This window comes from Micrasema longulum, unplaced genomic scaffold, assembly GCF_059751315.1.
Source record: "Micrasema longulum isolate JH-2025_06_02 unplaced genomic scaffold, ASM5975131v1 h1tg000207l, whole genome shotgun sequence".
In the NCBI taxonomy this organism is placed as follows: domain Eukaryota; kingdom Metazoa; phylum Arthropoda; class Insecta; order Trichoptera; family Brachycentridae; genus Micrasema; species Micrasema longulum.
This window is the reverse complement of record NW_028277412.1, coordinates 438,873-452,506: the sequence shown is the minus strand read 5'-3', so window position 1 is coordinate 452,506 and position 13,634 is coordinate 438,873. Positions and strand designations below refer to the sequence as shown.

Sequence of the window (13,634 nt, the reverse complement as noted above, 5' to 3'; positions counted from 1 at the left end):
ACTAATTGCTTAATTCATAATTTACAACAGGAAAGATTCCTTTTTTTGGATGAATAAGAGATTTGCCAGAACATTGAAAATGTAGATTACTTTTTATATGTACGTTTGTCGTATTTTTTGTATAAATTAAAATTTTTGTCGCGGAAGAAAAATAAGCAGTTCACAATGAAGTCCTGAATGTCGTTATGCATGTGAGCAAAGTATGGAGTTGGAAAAATGAATGAATGCTGTCTAAACTCAATTTCAGTGTGGTAAAACTATTATTAACATATTACAACAGAAATGAAGAACTTTTAGAGAAGGTAAAGGTAAATTATATCCAAAATTATATAAAATCATGATTTACAATTCCTGCTTGCACTTGTATATAACATAGAAATTTGTTTAGTCTCCCAGCAGTCTGACGATGTCGGACACAACGAAACCCGGTCACTGGTAAAGATTTATAAATAAAAGTGGAATACAACTATCTACGTATTTTTATTATTCTATTATTATTATTAATACGGATAATTTATATAGCGCTATTTTCGTTATATATTACCTCAAGAGCGCTTTGCAAAGTGATTCTAAAAAAAATCAATTTAACTTTAACTTATTTAAGTTGTAATTTTAGTAAAACAATTTGCTTTGTTATCACTTGCGGTGAACAATTTAAATTAAATATATCTAAAACATAAATGGCTTATTATTAATATTTAAAGCATTAACTTTGTGGTCAAACATTTTACTTAATGTTTTTGAATATTTGTATGTTCTATAGCTACCGGTTTCGAGACGTACCCGTCTCTTCGTCAGGACACCAATTAAACCAACATGCGAACCAACATACAAAACCCACCCGCCCATGTTGGTTTAATTGGTGTCCTGACGAAGAGACGGGTACGTCTCGAAACCGGTGGACATAGAAAAGTCGATAAGTGGTTATATAAAAAAAAATTAATAACATTTACTTTAATGACTTATTTGAAATTTTTATTATAATTTAATAATACGAAAACCATTTGGATTTTATGCCCAATTCCGGATAATATTTATCGTTTTTCTCAGAAACAGAAATTTAATTAAAATGTTTATTATTTGAAGCGGCTTGCGGTCCTGTGGGATGGAGGACTTGGGATCAGAGGTCAGAGGTTTTAACCCCACTTTACCATAACTCGATTATCTTTTTTATATTTACGACTCGTTTATAATGGCCCTTGAAATTCAAATATTTATGTCAATCATAAGGAAGCTAATATTTGTTTACATGATATTACCTTTCCGTAAGGGTCTGGTGTATTGTAGTGGCTTGGGCAGGGGCGCGCGGGCCGCGGCCGGGGGCCTCACGGGGACCGCGGCGCACCGGGCCCCTGCGCCATGACGCTTGACCGCTCCTGCTGGACACTGCGCCCCTCAGCTGTGACCAAAACAAACAAAGTATTAGAGTTGGACATATTTATTCACAGAAAGCCAAAAAAACGAAAAAAAAAATTTTTTTAGTTTCATTTATCATATGTCCTGAGGAATAAATAATACATTTTTGTATGCAAAATAGACCCAAAACCTTCGACGAGTGTGTTGGACTCGGTGACTACTGGAAAGTAAAAATTCTGAAATTCATTTCGAAGAGTTATATTTCAGGAATTTGACTTGTTTTTAATAAAGTTGTACATAATAAGCACGGTAAATAATAAATACAACTCGCATATAATAAAAATATGCTTGGTTTTTTTAAGTACCTCTGTTCTAAAATCCGACGAGTTAACTAGCTGTTGGAGTTTAACGTTCTTCCTACGTGCTTCCGGAGGCGTTCTCCTTCAGGACGTTGGGATTAATACTGCTTGATACGTGTGACGTCATTCGCGGGGAATACCTTGCCATTTCGTGGAACTTGGTAGAAATAAGTAGCACTAGAAATCAATACATTTTCCTCGCGACTTGTACATTGTACGTCCTCTAACGACACAGGTCGATATTCTAAAACTATACTTTATTCACGCGACACCTGCAATGTGACCTGATATCCAACATCAAACGAAGCGTAAACGGTGGATGACACAAAGAGAATTTTATTAAATTTATAAGAAAGGAACCTTTTTAAAAAGGGGTGACTATTAAATTACAAAGTTAAGAAATTACTTTTTAATTCAAGCCAAATTTAACCATACTGAACAATATAAAGAACAACAAAGAAAAAAAAAAACACATTGTAAAAAAAAGTTCGATTATGTTTTTCCGCCATGTGTTGTATTTTTTTTTGTTAAATAAATACATGATAAACTTTTGCGTGTAAAATAGGAATAATTCACATTTTGTTTTAAAGCTATGTTTATTTGCCTATCATGCTTGAGGTCCCAGTTTCAATTCCTCGCAAGGTCAACATGAAATATTTAGTCTAAAGGTAAGTTCGATTTTATGTCAATTATCCACTTTCTTCATAATGTATGACTTGGGTTTAATTCCCGACACAGTTTAAAGGCAAACATTATTTAAAAATTGGGTTGCGGACCCGAAGCTGGTATTGCGAACTCGCGTATCAGAGGTCTGAGGTTCGAACCCCACTGTATACTAACTTTATTTTTATTTTTTGATAATAAGTTATTTACAAAGTTACACAAATTCTTCTTACATCTTGTTGTATTGTTAGATAGTTATTTCATATATTGTGTTGTGTACGTAATTGGTGCTGTGTTAGGTTTAGTTTTTGTTTGTAATATTGTCTAGATTTATATTAACATAGCACTGTGTGCACAACATTAAATTTAAACAAATAAACAAATAAACAAAACAACTCTTTGGAAATGACCACCAAAATTGAAATATTTAGGGAAATTATAAAAGCGCTAATATTTCTCTTTTTATATAAAAAAGGCGTTATAAAATTAAATGTCCCTGGGCTGGCACTTAATCTGTAAGACTAATAATTTTACTTAGATGTAATAAAAATGAGCATGTGTGTACCAATTCAGTGCCTTATGCACTATTAGGTGGGAAAAGAACATTGTGTTTTTACTGATAGAATATTGATAACAGTTTTGTCAATGCTATGGTTTATTTATTCATTGACCTTTTGGTAAATTTGCTGTAATATAAACTCATATTATTTTTGTCATAAAAATTTGAGGCCCTAAGGCCGATTATAGTGTTTTTAAAAATAAAATTACTGTTTTATCTCAACTTTTTACCTTATATATACCTTTATAAAGTGTTAACATATTTTGTGTCCGTTTTTATTAAAATTTAAAAATGAGCACCAAAAGAAAAACAATGATAATTGTGGTACGTCATTTAAAAGACAAATGTTTATTTTCTGAATGACGTACACGCTTTTTTTTCTGAATTAAAAAAAAAAATCGAAAACAATTGCTTAACAGAACGTTACGTTTTCCACTCAAAAACTTCAATGAACAGTCCAAAAATAGAAATACTGCGGGCATGCTTTATTGCCTTGAACGGCGATGAATTTTTAACATAAATGAGTAAAAATCGTAGCGTAAACATGCAAAAAGGATTCCACCGCACGCCATAGTCTGCGCGGCGCCATTTATCATTATAACTCACCTAGTTCTAGTGATCATTTACAATAAAAGAAGTTTAAGTAGAGCATATATTATAATCAATAATGAAGAGGTTATTGTATGCGAGGGATATTAATTTATTAAGGCACGATAGAATTATAATCGATAGAAACTACTAAGTACTACCATAATTTATATTTTTACCTACGCGCAACACAACAAAACTCCGTGTGGTATTATTGCTGACAAGACAAGTGTGGTGATACTAGGCACTAAAATGTTCAATTAAAGTTTTTTATGTTTGATAATTTACATTTATTTTATTTTTCTTATTAATACTAGTATTTACACGTATCTTTAATTTTTTAATTATAAATGGTATATTCTGTAATTTATTTTTGTTCTTCAATTTTTAATTACTAACGATATATTTTCAAATTTATATTTATGCTTCAATTTTTATCATTATCTGTATGTTTTCCAATTGATATTTTTGTTTAATTTCTTTATTACTAATGTTTTATTTTAAAATATGTATTTATGTTTCAATTTATATTATTATCGGTATGTTTTCCAATTTATATTTTTGTTTAATTTCTTTATTACTAATGTAATATTTTATAATGTGTATTTATGCTTCAATTTTTATTCTTATCGGTATGTTTTCTATTTTATAATAATTACGTCTCATTTATTTACTATTAATGCCATATTTTCTAATTTATTTTTATGATTCAATTTTTATTATTCTTACTTGCATATTTTCTAATTTATATTTATATTGATTTTTTCATATGTTATTATTATTCTTTGAATTTATTAAGCATCGTTTAATAAAATAATAGATAAAAAAGCACATGTAAAAATAAGGTCCTTCCTTAACACAGGAATTTCCTAGCTAGTCGGGACCTGAAACAAAGAAACTCTGTACATTTTAAAACTGATACATATATTTAAAAATAAAAAAAAGAGACATTTACTTAGTTACCGTTATTTTTACAATTGTATTATTTATTTATAATTTTTTACGCTCGTTATAAAAATTGAATAGCTCCACACTCGGCGGAAATTCCGTCGCCGAATTTCCGTCGCGGAAAATCCGCGATCGAACGAGCTGCCTCACTATATATTACGTGTCGGATTATCCGTCGGCTAGCGCGCCTTATGCTTGCGCCACACACTGAAAATTCCGCTGCGGAACGCCAACACACTTTTTTGCATTGATTTACTGTCATCGGCCACACTACGCTGATGTTCGGTTGTTCTGTTGGCGGACCTGTGCGGAACGCTCGCTTTAGCATCCGTTCTCCACGCTCGGATAATCCGTCAGCGTCTTATTGGCAACTCTGCATTCTAATGGGATGCGCCACATTCGGCGCACAGTCCGCAACGGCTGTGTAAGACTCGGTAGCCGATGGATAAATAATCCGTCACGGAAAATGTAGTGCGGCCGCTAGTTCAAACGCGGGTTTACCGCGACGGAATTTCCGCTGAGTGTGGCGCTAGCCTTATACAGTAGACGTAATTCCGCTGAGTGTGGTGCATCCCGATAGAAAACATGCAAAATAGAGTTGCCGATTAGATGCAGGCGGATAATCCGCGCGCGGAGAACAAAACAGACGCCGAAGGCGAGCGTTCTGACCAGTCCGCCGACGGAACAACCGAGCATCTGCGTAGTATGCTCAATAAAATTAAATCAATGCAATAAAGAGTATTGGCATTCCTCAGCAAAATTTCCGCAGCGGAATATCCGCAGCGAAATTTTCGGCTGAATGTGACGCTAGCTTTAGGGTTATATAAACATACGGGTATTATTAGGTCAAGTTATGTCTCGTCTGGTGAGTGTAGTCATAATGTGCTTTTAGAGGTTGATTATAAATTTGACAGTAGTTCAATATATTTTTTCAAGTAAAAAGGTAAGCCAATTTATTTATTTACACTTGACAAGAACATATCACACAAAACAATGTATTCATCACTAAGAAAATCCATGCTGTGAAAGGTATTTTAGAATTTGAGTTTGATTGATTCATTTTTAGACAGATAATAGTTTGAGAATAGATTAGGAGTAGATTTTTTACATGAAAAAGTACACAGTAAATAATTAATTTTAAATTGAGATGTATTGCTGCAAATCTTAACTGAGTGTAGGTAGTGACCATAGTTTCCGGGTTAATTTCATTTCCATTTATCAATATATTTTTTACTTTCTGCTTGTATTTTCAGTATGTCGATATGTCGCTGTAGTGTTTTTCATTTCATTTTTCATTTATTTATTGGGTAGTCCATTATACTATTGTGACTGTCCTGCATTAATCTTCGATTTTTCAATGTGGTGGTGTCATTATTATCTGGTATTATATTTATGCATTTCAGCATTTTTGGTTAATGTTATGTTATTGTTATGCTATGTATGCCTCCCAATACAATTTTATTGTAAAGTAATTTTTGGCAAACTTGTGTGTTTTTTTGTACAGTTCAGTATGGAGTCGAGTAGAGTAGGTTGTTAATTAATTTAATTATTTTATTTTGTTGTCTTTGTATCCATACATAAGTGTCTTGTTACCGGTACCCCGGAGGGCTATCATGTAGTACAATAATTAATCTTAAACATAAGCTTCGTGCATCATGATCTTTTCGATTTATATATTATACATATCGCACTCCCAGAAATACACTGTCATAAGTCTAAATTTGTCTGTTTTGAGTTATGAAACAGCTAAAAAAAATCTCTTTCTTAGGAGAACATTTAGGTACTTCAATTTTTTGAGCCAGATAAAAATCATCATCATCGTTCTCTTTTCGCACCTAATGGTGCACAGGGCACTGCATTGATATACTAATCCCGGAGTATCTCGATCATTTTTGTTGCATAAAGGTAAGATGATCAGTCTTGCGGTTCTGGTTCCAGTTCCAGTTCCGAGGACTATGAAAAATTCTAGTGTAAAAACACCCTTTTAAATAAATGTCTCATCTCAACCATGTTGGGAATCGAACTCGAGACCTCTTGTTTTCTTACCATAGTAGGAAAACACGCTTACCACTTCAACAGGAGGCAAACGATAATTATACCACAAACTTTAGTATTCTTTAAAATCAATTAAAAAATATATCGATAATAATGAAGTTATTGTGATGCTACAGTGTTCTTCTAAACAGTCAAATGATGAATAATTCTTGATAATGTTTTTTTTTTATTATTTGGGATAGTCAAAAATTTATTTAATTTGCTTATTAATGTTTATTTTTCTGAACTTTTCTGGATTTCTCTTTTTTAAACTTTAATATATCAAAAAAGATTTTTTTGTATTATTACTATTTTTCTTTTTATTATTTCTTTGTATTTTATACTTAACTTGCTATGTTATTTCAGTTTTCTGTACCTATTATTACTTGTTACTATATTATTCCCATACCTTTATGTAAATATTTTTTCCGTCCCAAAATGAGTTTGTTGCAATTCCTGGGAGTACAATTTTTTTTTTTTATGATTTAATAAAAAAAAATACTTTTTATGCATATTTCAAAAAAAATAATTCTACAGGAAGTAGTTCAAAATAACAATATTTGCATATTTTTTTATCGTTTGGTGTTATTCAAAATTGTTTTTATTTCTTTATTAAGCTGTCTTTCAATATCAATATTATTAAAACTGTTTTTATTATTTGTATACTGTTTATCTTTCATAACTTCTTAATTTGTAAATACCTGTTAGGAATTTATTTATTCTAAATGCTACGAGTACCTTTAACTTTTAATTATATTTACATGTAAGTTCCTATATTATTGTATTTGGAACTAATATGTAAAATACACCAAGTGACGTTTATTTCAATAAAATAAAATAAATGAAGATTGAGCTACCAGTGTTAATATATATTGTATAAGTTTGTTTTTCACCAATCTGCCCTTGTTTGAAAATCCACATTTCTTACATTCTTCCATTTGTTGATTTTTCGGTAAGTTTCTACTCCTTTTGGTGCGCCATCGGTGACCGAACTTAAGGGGTCAACTTGGGGCGTTCTGGTGCTCGAGAGCAGACACTAACATTTTTTACCACGGTCGATATAAAAGGGTTTGAACTGGGTGATGGATTCATTTATTTATTTTATTTTTACTTCCCTTTGTCTTTCCATGTAGACAGTGAAAGGGATATTGAAAGTGTTAAATATAAATATTTATTTGTTCGCGGTTTCCCTTACTGAATTTGGTTGGGAGAAAAATACATCATCAATTCGTCATGATTTTTTTCCAAAAAAAATTGTTACAACAGAGAGGGAAAAGATTTTCGAGAAGGGAATATGGGAGTCTAGGCATTTGCAGGGCTTATGACCTATCATTGGCTGGTTTAAGTGGCCAATTTACATACTGCGTAACATTCACCATTCTGCCTATGTTTAAACATCTACATTTCCGCAACTCTTCCATCTATTGACTTTTGTGAAGTAAAAAAGCTGAAGCCTTTATCATGTGGGTGAGATTTTTTTAAATTTATTTATTTATTCACATTTTTCGCTTACAAACTATAATTAATAATAAAAATAATGTGACCTCACTGGGGTTTCCCGTGCCGAGGACACTTAACAATTTAGTTTTTTTGAAATTACATTTGAGAATAAACAAAGAAGACTAACTTAAAAAACAGACATAAATATTCAGACAGTTTTAAAAACATGGTATTTATGTAGATCTATATTATTTATATTACAAAATACACAATGAAAATAACAAAAACCTAACATAAGCTATATAGTTGTGGAGCAGTTGATTCAGTATTGGTATGGGCGAATGAGACAATCCATTTTACTTCTACCTAGATTAATCCGGATATTTTCCCTCTCTGCTGCAACAAATTTAAACATGAACAACTCCTCAGGGAGAAAATCCAGCTAATCTGCAATTATTTGGACATACTCCAAAAAAAATTGAATTTAAAAAAAAAACATATTTATTTATTATCATATTACCTATATCACATACACAAAAGTATAATTTATCATATTATATCACATACACAAAAGTACAATTTATACAAAGTTACTTTTACTATATAACTAGGGTTATGTGTATACCCCGTTCTAGGATTCGATTGCATGAGTGAATCCGAAGAAAGACATTGTCTTTAAAATAGATTCGGGTATACTGTGGATACTTTAAATGTTGATTTTTTTCAAGATAAAAACCTGAAACCATTATTGATTCATGTAAATAAAAAAAAATACCTTCTACTAGGTAACGCTCAAATATAATATAACAATATAACAATAAAAACAAAATTGAAACTCAAAGTGATCAATGGAAATAACGGAAAATAGAAAAACGATGGTCGTAAAATGATCCCCGAATTCCACCCTTAGATGCGATTTCCAATTTCACGGAATCGACCTAAAATGGTTATAAACCGGACCCGGAAACCTTGTCTGATCACCATTATCACCACCGGTATTGCAACGGAACCGGAAATAGGTTTCCAATGCTGAAAGACGGCTAGAATTACAGCTTCTAAGTTAAATTTTGAATTATTAATAAGAAATCTAAATTTATTCAAAAATAGGTCAAAAGGTAAGTAATATTAAACTCATTACTTATTTCACAATAAAAATAAATTTGAGCAAATTGAATACTGAATTTAACTACCAATAAAATAAAACATTACATTTGACAAACTGTCTACTCGGCGGCCTCCGTGGTGTAGTGCTCTAGACGCTTGACTCACACACGGAAGGTTCCGGGTTTGATTTTCGGTGAGAACACACAAAATTAAATGTGATTTTTCTCAAGTCTCATGTAATTCATAACTGTAATTGGGCCTCCTGGCCTGTTGTTGTTCATAAAAAAAAAATAATAAAAAGGGTGTGAAAGTTGTATGTCATATTTTTTTCGGATGTTCAGTAAATTTGTTTATTATAAAAAAGGATTAAACAAGTCTTTTAATAATGGAATCTTAACTATTCTTATCATAATGATGTTTTTAAAAAAATCAATATGATAAAATAAATTCGCTTAGAAATTTAGGAGTTATGTTAAACTTACTTATTTTATAAATTAATATAAAAAAAACGTTAATGGGAAAATGTTTGTAGAAGTATTAACTCAGCATTAAAAATTTTAATCAGTGGCAAATTTAAAACTTTTCTAAAGTACATTACTATTTACTAGCATATAGAAACTGTTAAAGTAAATATATTAGCTAAACCGTGAGAAATAAAAAGAGTTAACGAGCACCGCCCAGGTTTCTAGAAACCATATCTCAATTATCATTTCAATTATAATTTTAAATATATAATCTTTTTCTATTGATTTCAATGATACTATTATTTTATTTTTTTTTAAATGCTGCTATATTTTACTTTTATTTTGTTGATTTCAATGATAGTATTATTTTGTTTATTTGAACGTACATGAATCTAAATTTGTATTATTTATATTTTAATATTTATATCTGTTTATCTTTTTTACATTGTATTCTTTGGAATTGTATTATTTATTACTTATACATTGTTTTTCTGGATTGTTATTCTATTGCATCACATGTCATTATAATTTAATCTAATTAATTTTACTATGTATTTTTAACGGTTGATTATTATGGCTTGACACGGACACAGCCTAAAAAGCCTTAAGAAGTTCATTAAACGTGTGTAACTTTGAATGAAAAAATAAATAAATTGACGTTTATAAGTGAGTCGATGAATCCTTTGTTAAGAATATGCTTAACTATATTCGTATGTGGGGTAAAAGAGAAAGTGTTTTATTTATTATAAAATAAAAAAATGTCATTCCAAAAAGAAAATTCCAAAATAAATAATAATGTTTATTTAGTTACTCTTTCTTTTCTTAAATAATTTACGCTTTCAAAAAAGGAATGTGAAAATAGATAAAAACAGCAGTGTGCTTACATTGGTACATAATTAGACTGCACATATGTCTCCATTCAAATAATCCCCATTTATTGCGATACAGCGAGTATATATTTTCTGTCATAACTTCCTTGTTTATAAAAAACATGACAGCCAATTTTCTTCAGAATACTTGTTCGTATCTCTAATGGAGCAATCGTTTATATGGACATGAAAAATGTTCCTCTACATCCCTTAGGAAACCTTTTGCTTAAGTCCCGCCGGATTTGGAAGTATTTCTATCGATGAAATATTGATTGGATTCCGCCTCTCAAATGGAACACTTTTTTTATGCCTGTATTCTGATTTATTATACAAAGAAACCCTTTTTCATTCGTCCTGAATGCCTTTTCTGAGGTGTGGCGACCTTTACTACTTTTTGTCATGATTATATTTCTATATTAAAATAAAATATTTGGCCGACCGAGGAATTGAAAAGCCGTGCAATGTATTAAATTTGACGTTATAAATCTATTTTCATTGCAAAAAAATTCTTTAAAAAAATTTGTATATGTGAAATATAATCAGAACCTTGAAAGAGTGTTTTCTACTCGATGGCTGCTCTCAAGTAAAAATCCTGAATGAAGAAATCGAAAGGAGATAAGTTTGATAAGTCCGCCTCGTTGTGTAGTGGTTTTCGCATTCGCCTACCATTCTTGAGGTCCTGAGTTCAAATAATCTGGTAAGGTGGACGTGAAGCATTGGATAATTGTGTGGCTTTTATGAAACTCGAGTCTTCATTGGATACAATACTTGTTATATCTCTTTTACTTTTTTAAATTATCAACTTGTATTTTTTGTACTCTTTCAATGGACATATTCACACCGACTTAGGAAAGTAAAATTGTATTAATATGCAGTATTCTAATATAAAACAATATTTATCCTTGATATGTTAATAAAATTAATTAAAGTGACACTTATACAACAAACAATAATATTTTTAACTATATAAGAAAGACCACAAGTATAGATATTATATCAAAGAAGACAGAGACGCTGTTCTCGGCGTTTGTGTGAAAGAGACAACAGCATCCAGATAACATGATAGATACATGTACTATGTGTAAGACATCAATCGTGTGTGTTTTTCTCATTCGTTCATATTAGTCGGTTGTGGCAGTGCGCTGGAGCGCACGCTAATTAAATGACTAGCGTTATAAAGACAAGAGAAGACAAGATAATTTGTTTTGCCAAAACAGACCAACATTTTTTTTCATTTGCTGAAAATAAATTATTAAACAGTTTGTTTTTACGTTTTTTTTCCTTCAAATATCTGAACTTTAGAATATTCCGTCTTTTGGTTAATGTAGTATGACGTTACAGCACCGTTCCCGAAGGATTTTTTTAGCACAGCCTTTTAAAAGTTAAAACGTAATAGTGTTTCATTGTTCTTTGACTGGCACTTGAAACGGGGGGCTGATCTTAACCTTAGTGTAAGAAATTATCTAAATACGCTGGTTTTTCTTTACAATTGCAGTGCCCCACTAAGTGTGGAGAGGTGGATGATGATGTTATTTAAAATCACATTAATTAATAAAAACGGGAAATTAAATATGTTTTTATGTTTAACATTTTTTATTTTAATCGAATAAATTTATGATAAAAATATGTACTTGAATTTTCATCGCTATTTAATTTTCCTTGAAAAAATATCTCCACCACTACCTTGAATTTAAAACAAGCAAATTCTATTTTGTACGAGAAAACAATTTATATTAGAATAAAATCATATATCTTATTTGTATAATATTGAGTTTGTCTGTTGTCATTTTTTTGTGGAACTACATTTGATTTTTTAACGTTTACCTGTCATATTTAAATTTATTTCAACAGAAAGGGAAACACTTTTGAGAAGGGAATATGGAAACCTAAGCATTTACATTTACCCATCATGTTCAATTCCGTTAAATTTCTTTTTGTTTGTCAGTGGACGATAATATTTTTTTTTTTATTTATTCATTCAAATATTACACTCGCTAAAATACTAAAGAAATTATTTTTTTTTTTTAGGGTGTGCCCGTGTTAAAACATAATAATAAACAATAAAAAGTAAATAGTTAAATAAATTAAATTGTTTATAAAAAGCAAATAAAAGTATTGTTAAAGATTTTTTATTGTATTTTTATGTTTTATACATTGAACTCTCATAGAGCTTTCACAATACAAATTTGCATATTAAATAATTAAGTTTAGAAACAATAATAGGTGGCAGTTAAACAAAAGTTAAAAAAGTAGGGTAATAAAAAGATGTTTAAAAAGATACAATAGAAGTTATTTAAAAGTACGGAATTTAATTTTTAGTGTAACTTAATATCTAAAAGAATAATACCGAAAATAAAGAAACAAAAAGTGCACGCACATATGTATATATACAAATAAAGAAAAGTTATTTTATCAATTTAATAATTAATTAGCAAAAGAGTGACTAATTTAAACATTGTTTTTAATTACTTATTATACTGTACTTGACATATTTTTTGATTTGATTAACGCAGACAAAGTATTAAATGTATCAAAAAGATCATTCATTTTATTGGCATTTAGATGTAATCGCACTAACGGAGAGAACTGAGCATAATTTGTTTGAAATGATTTTGTGTGGAAAGTGTATTTAAGTCTGGTGGTCTCAAATAGAATCCTAAAGTTTATTTTATTTAGCAAGCAAGAACAATCTATAACAATATTCACAATATTGTGTAGTGCGACAACATCAGCTACTATGCGCTTAGTGTCTAGTTGAAAGCGAGGATAAATGCAAATTTTCTAGTAACAAAAAATTGGATATCTCGGAAAAGGGTAGATCAATTTTATAGTTAACATATCGTAAGAACTTTTTCTGGACTCTCAAAGTTATCTATATTTATATTGTAAATAAGTGACAAGATTTGAGATGCATATTCTAACTGAGACCTTACCAGTAAGCAGTACAATAATTTAATTGAATTGATGTTGTTATAATGTTTCGTATGACAAACACAAGAATTTGTATTGCTTTGTTTGAAATTATTTCACAGTGCTGTGAAAAATAAAGTATTTTTTCAAATATGACGCCAAGATCTTGGATTGATTCAACCTGTGTTAAAGCAGCATTTTTTTATAAAAGAGGTAGATACTATTAGACAACGTATGCGACAGAAAGACATTTGATAGCACTTTTTAACATTTATTATTATCTATTTTTATCGCTTAGAAGGGTTATTGGGTTTATATTTACACTTTTGAATTGTTCCTA

The 13,634-nt window shown here is 30.3% G+C and overlaps 1 long non-coding RNA gene across 1 annotated transcript in view; it reads right to left on the bottom strand.

Moving 5' to 3' along the window:
* Positions 1–1,265: 1,265 nt before the first annotated feature.
* The window catches only part of LOC148283729 (uncharacterized), a 333,010-nt gene continuing 320,641 nt past the window's right edge, over positions 1,266–13,634 (bottom strand). Inside the window, exon 3 of the long non-coding RNA XR_015825519.1 lies at positions 1,266–1,399. This is a non-coding gene — a long non-coding RNA (uncharacterized LOC148283729). The remainder of the gene's footprint in view (positions 1,400–13,634) is intronic.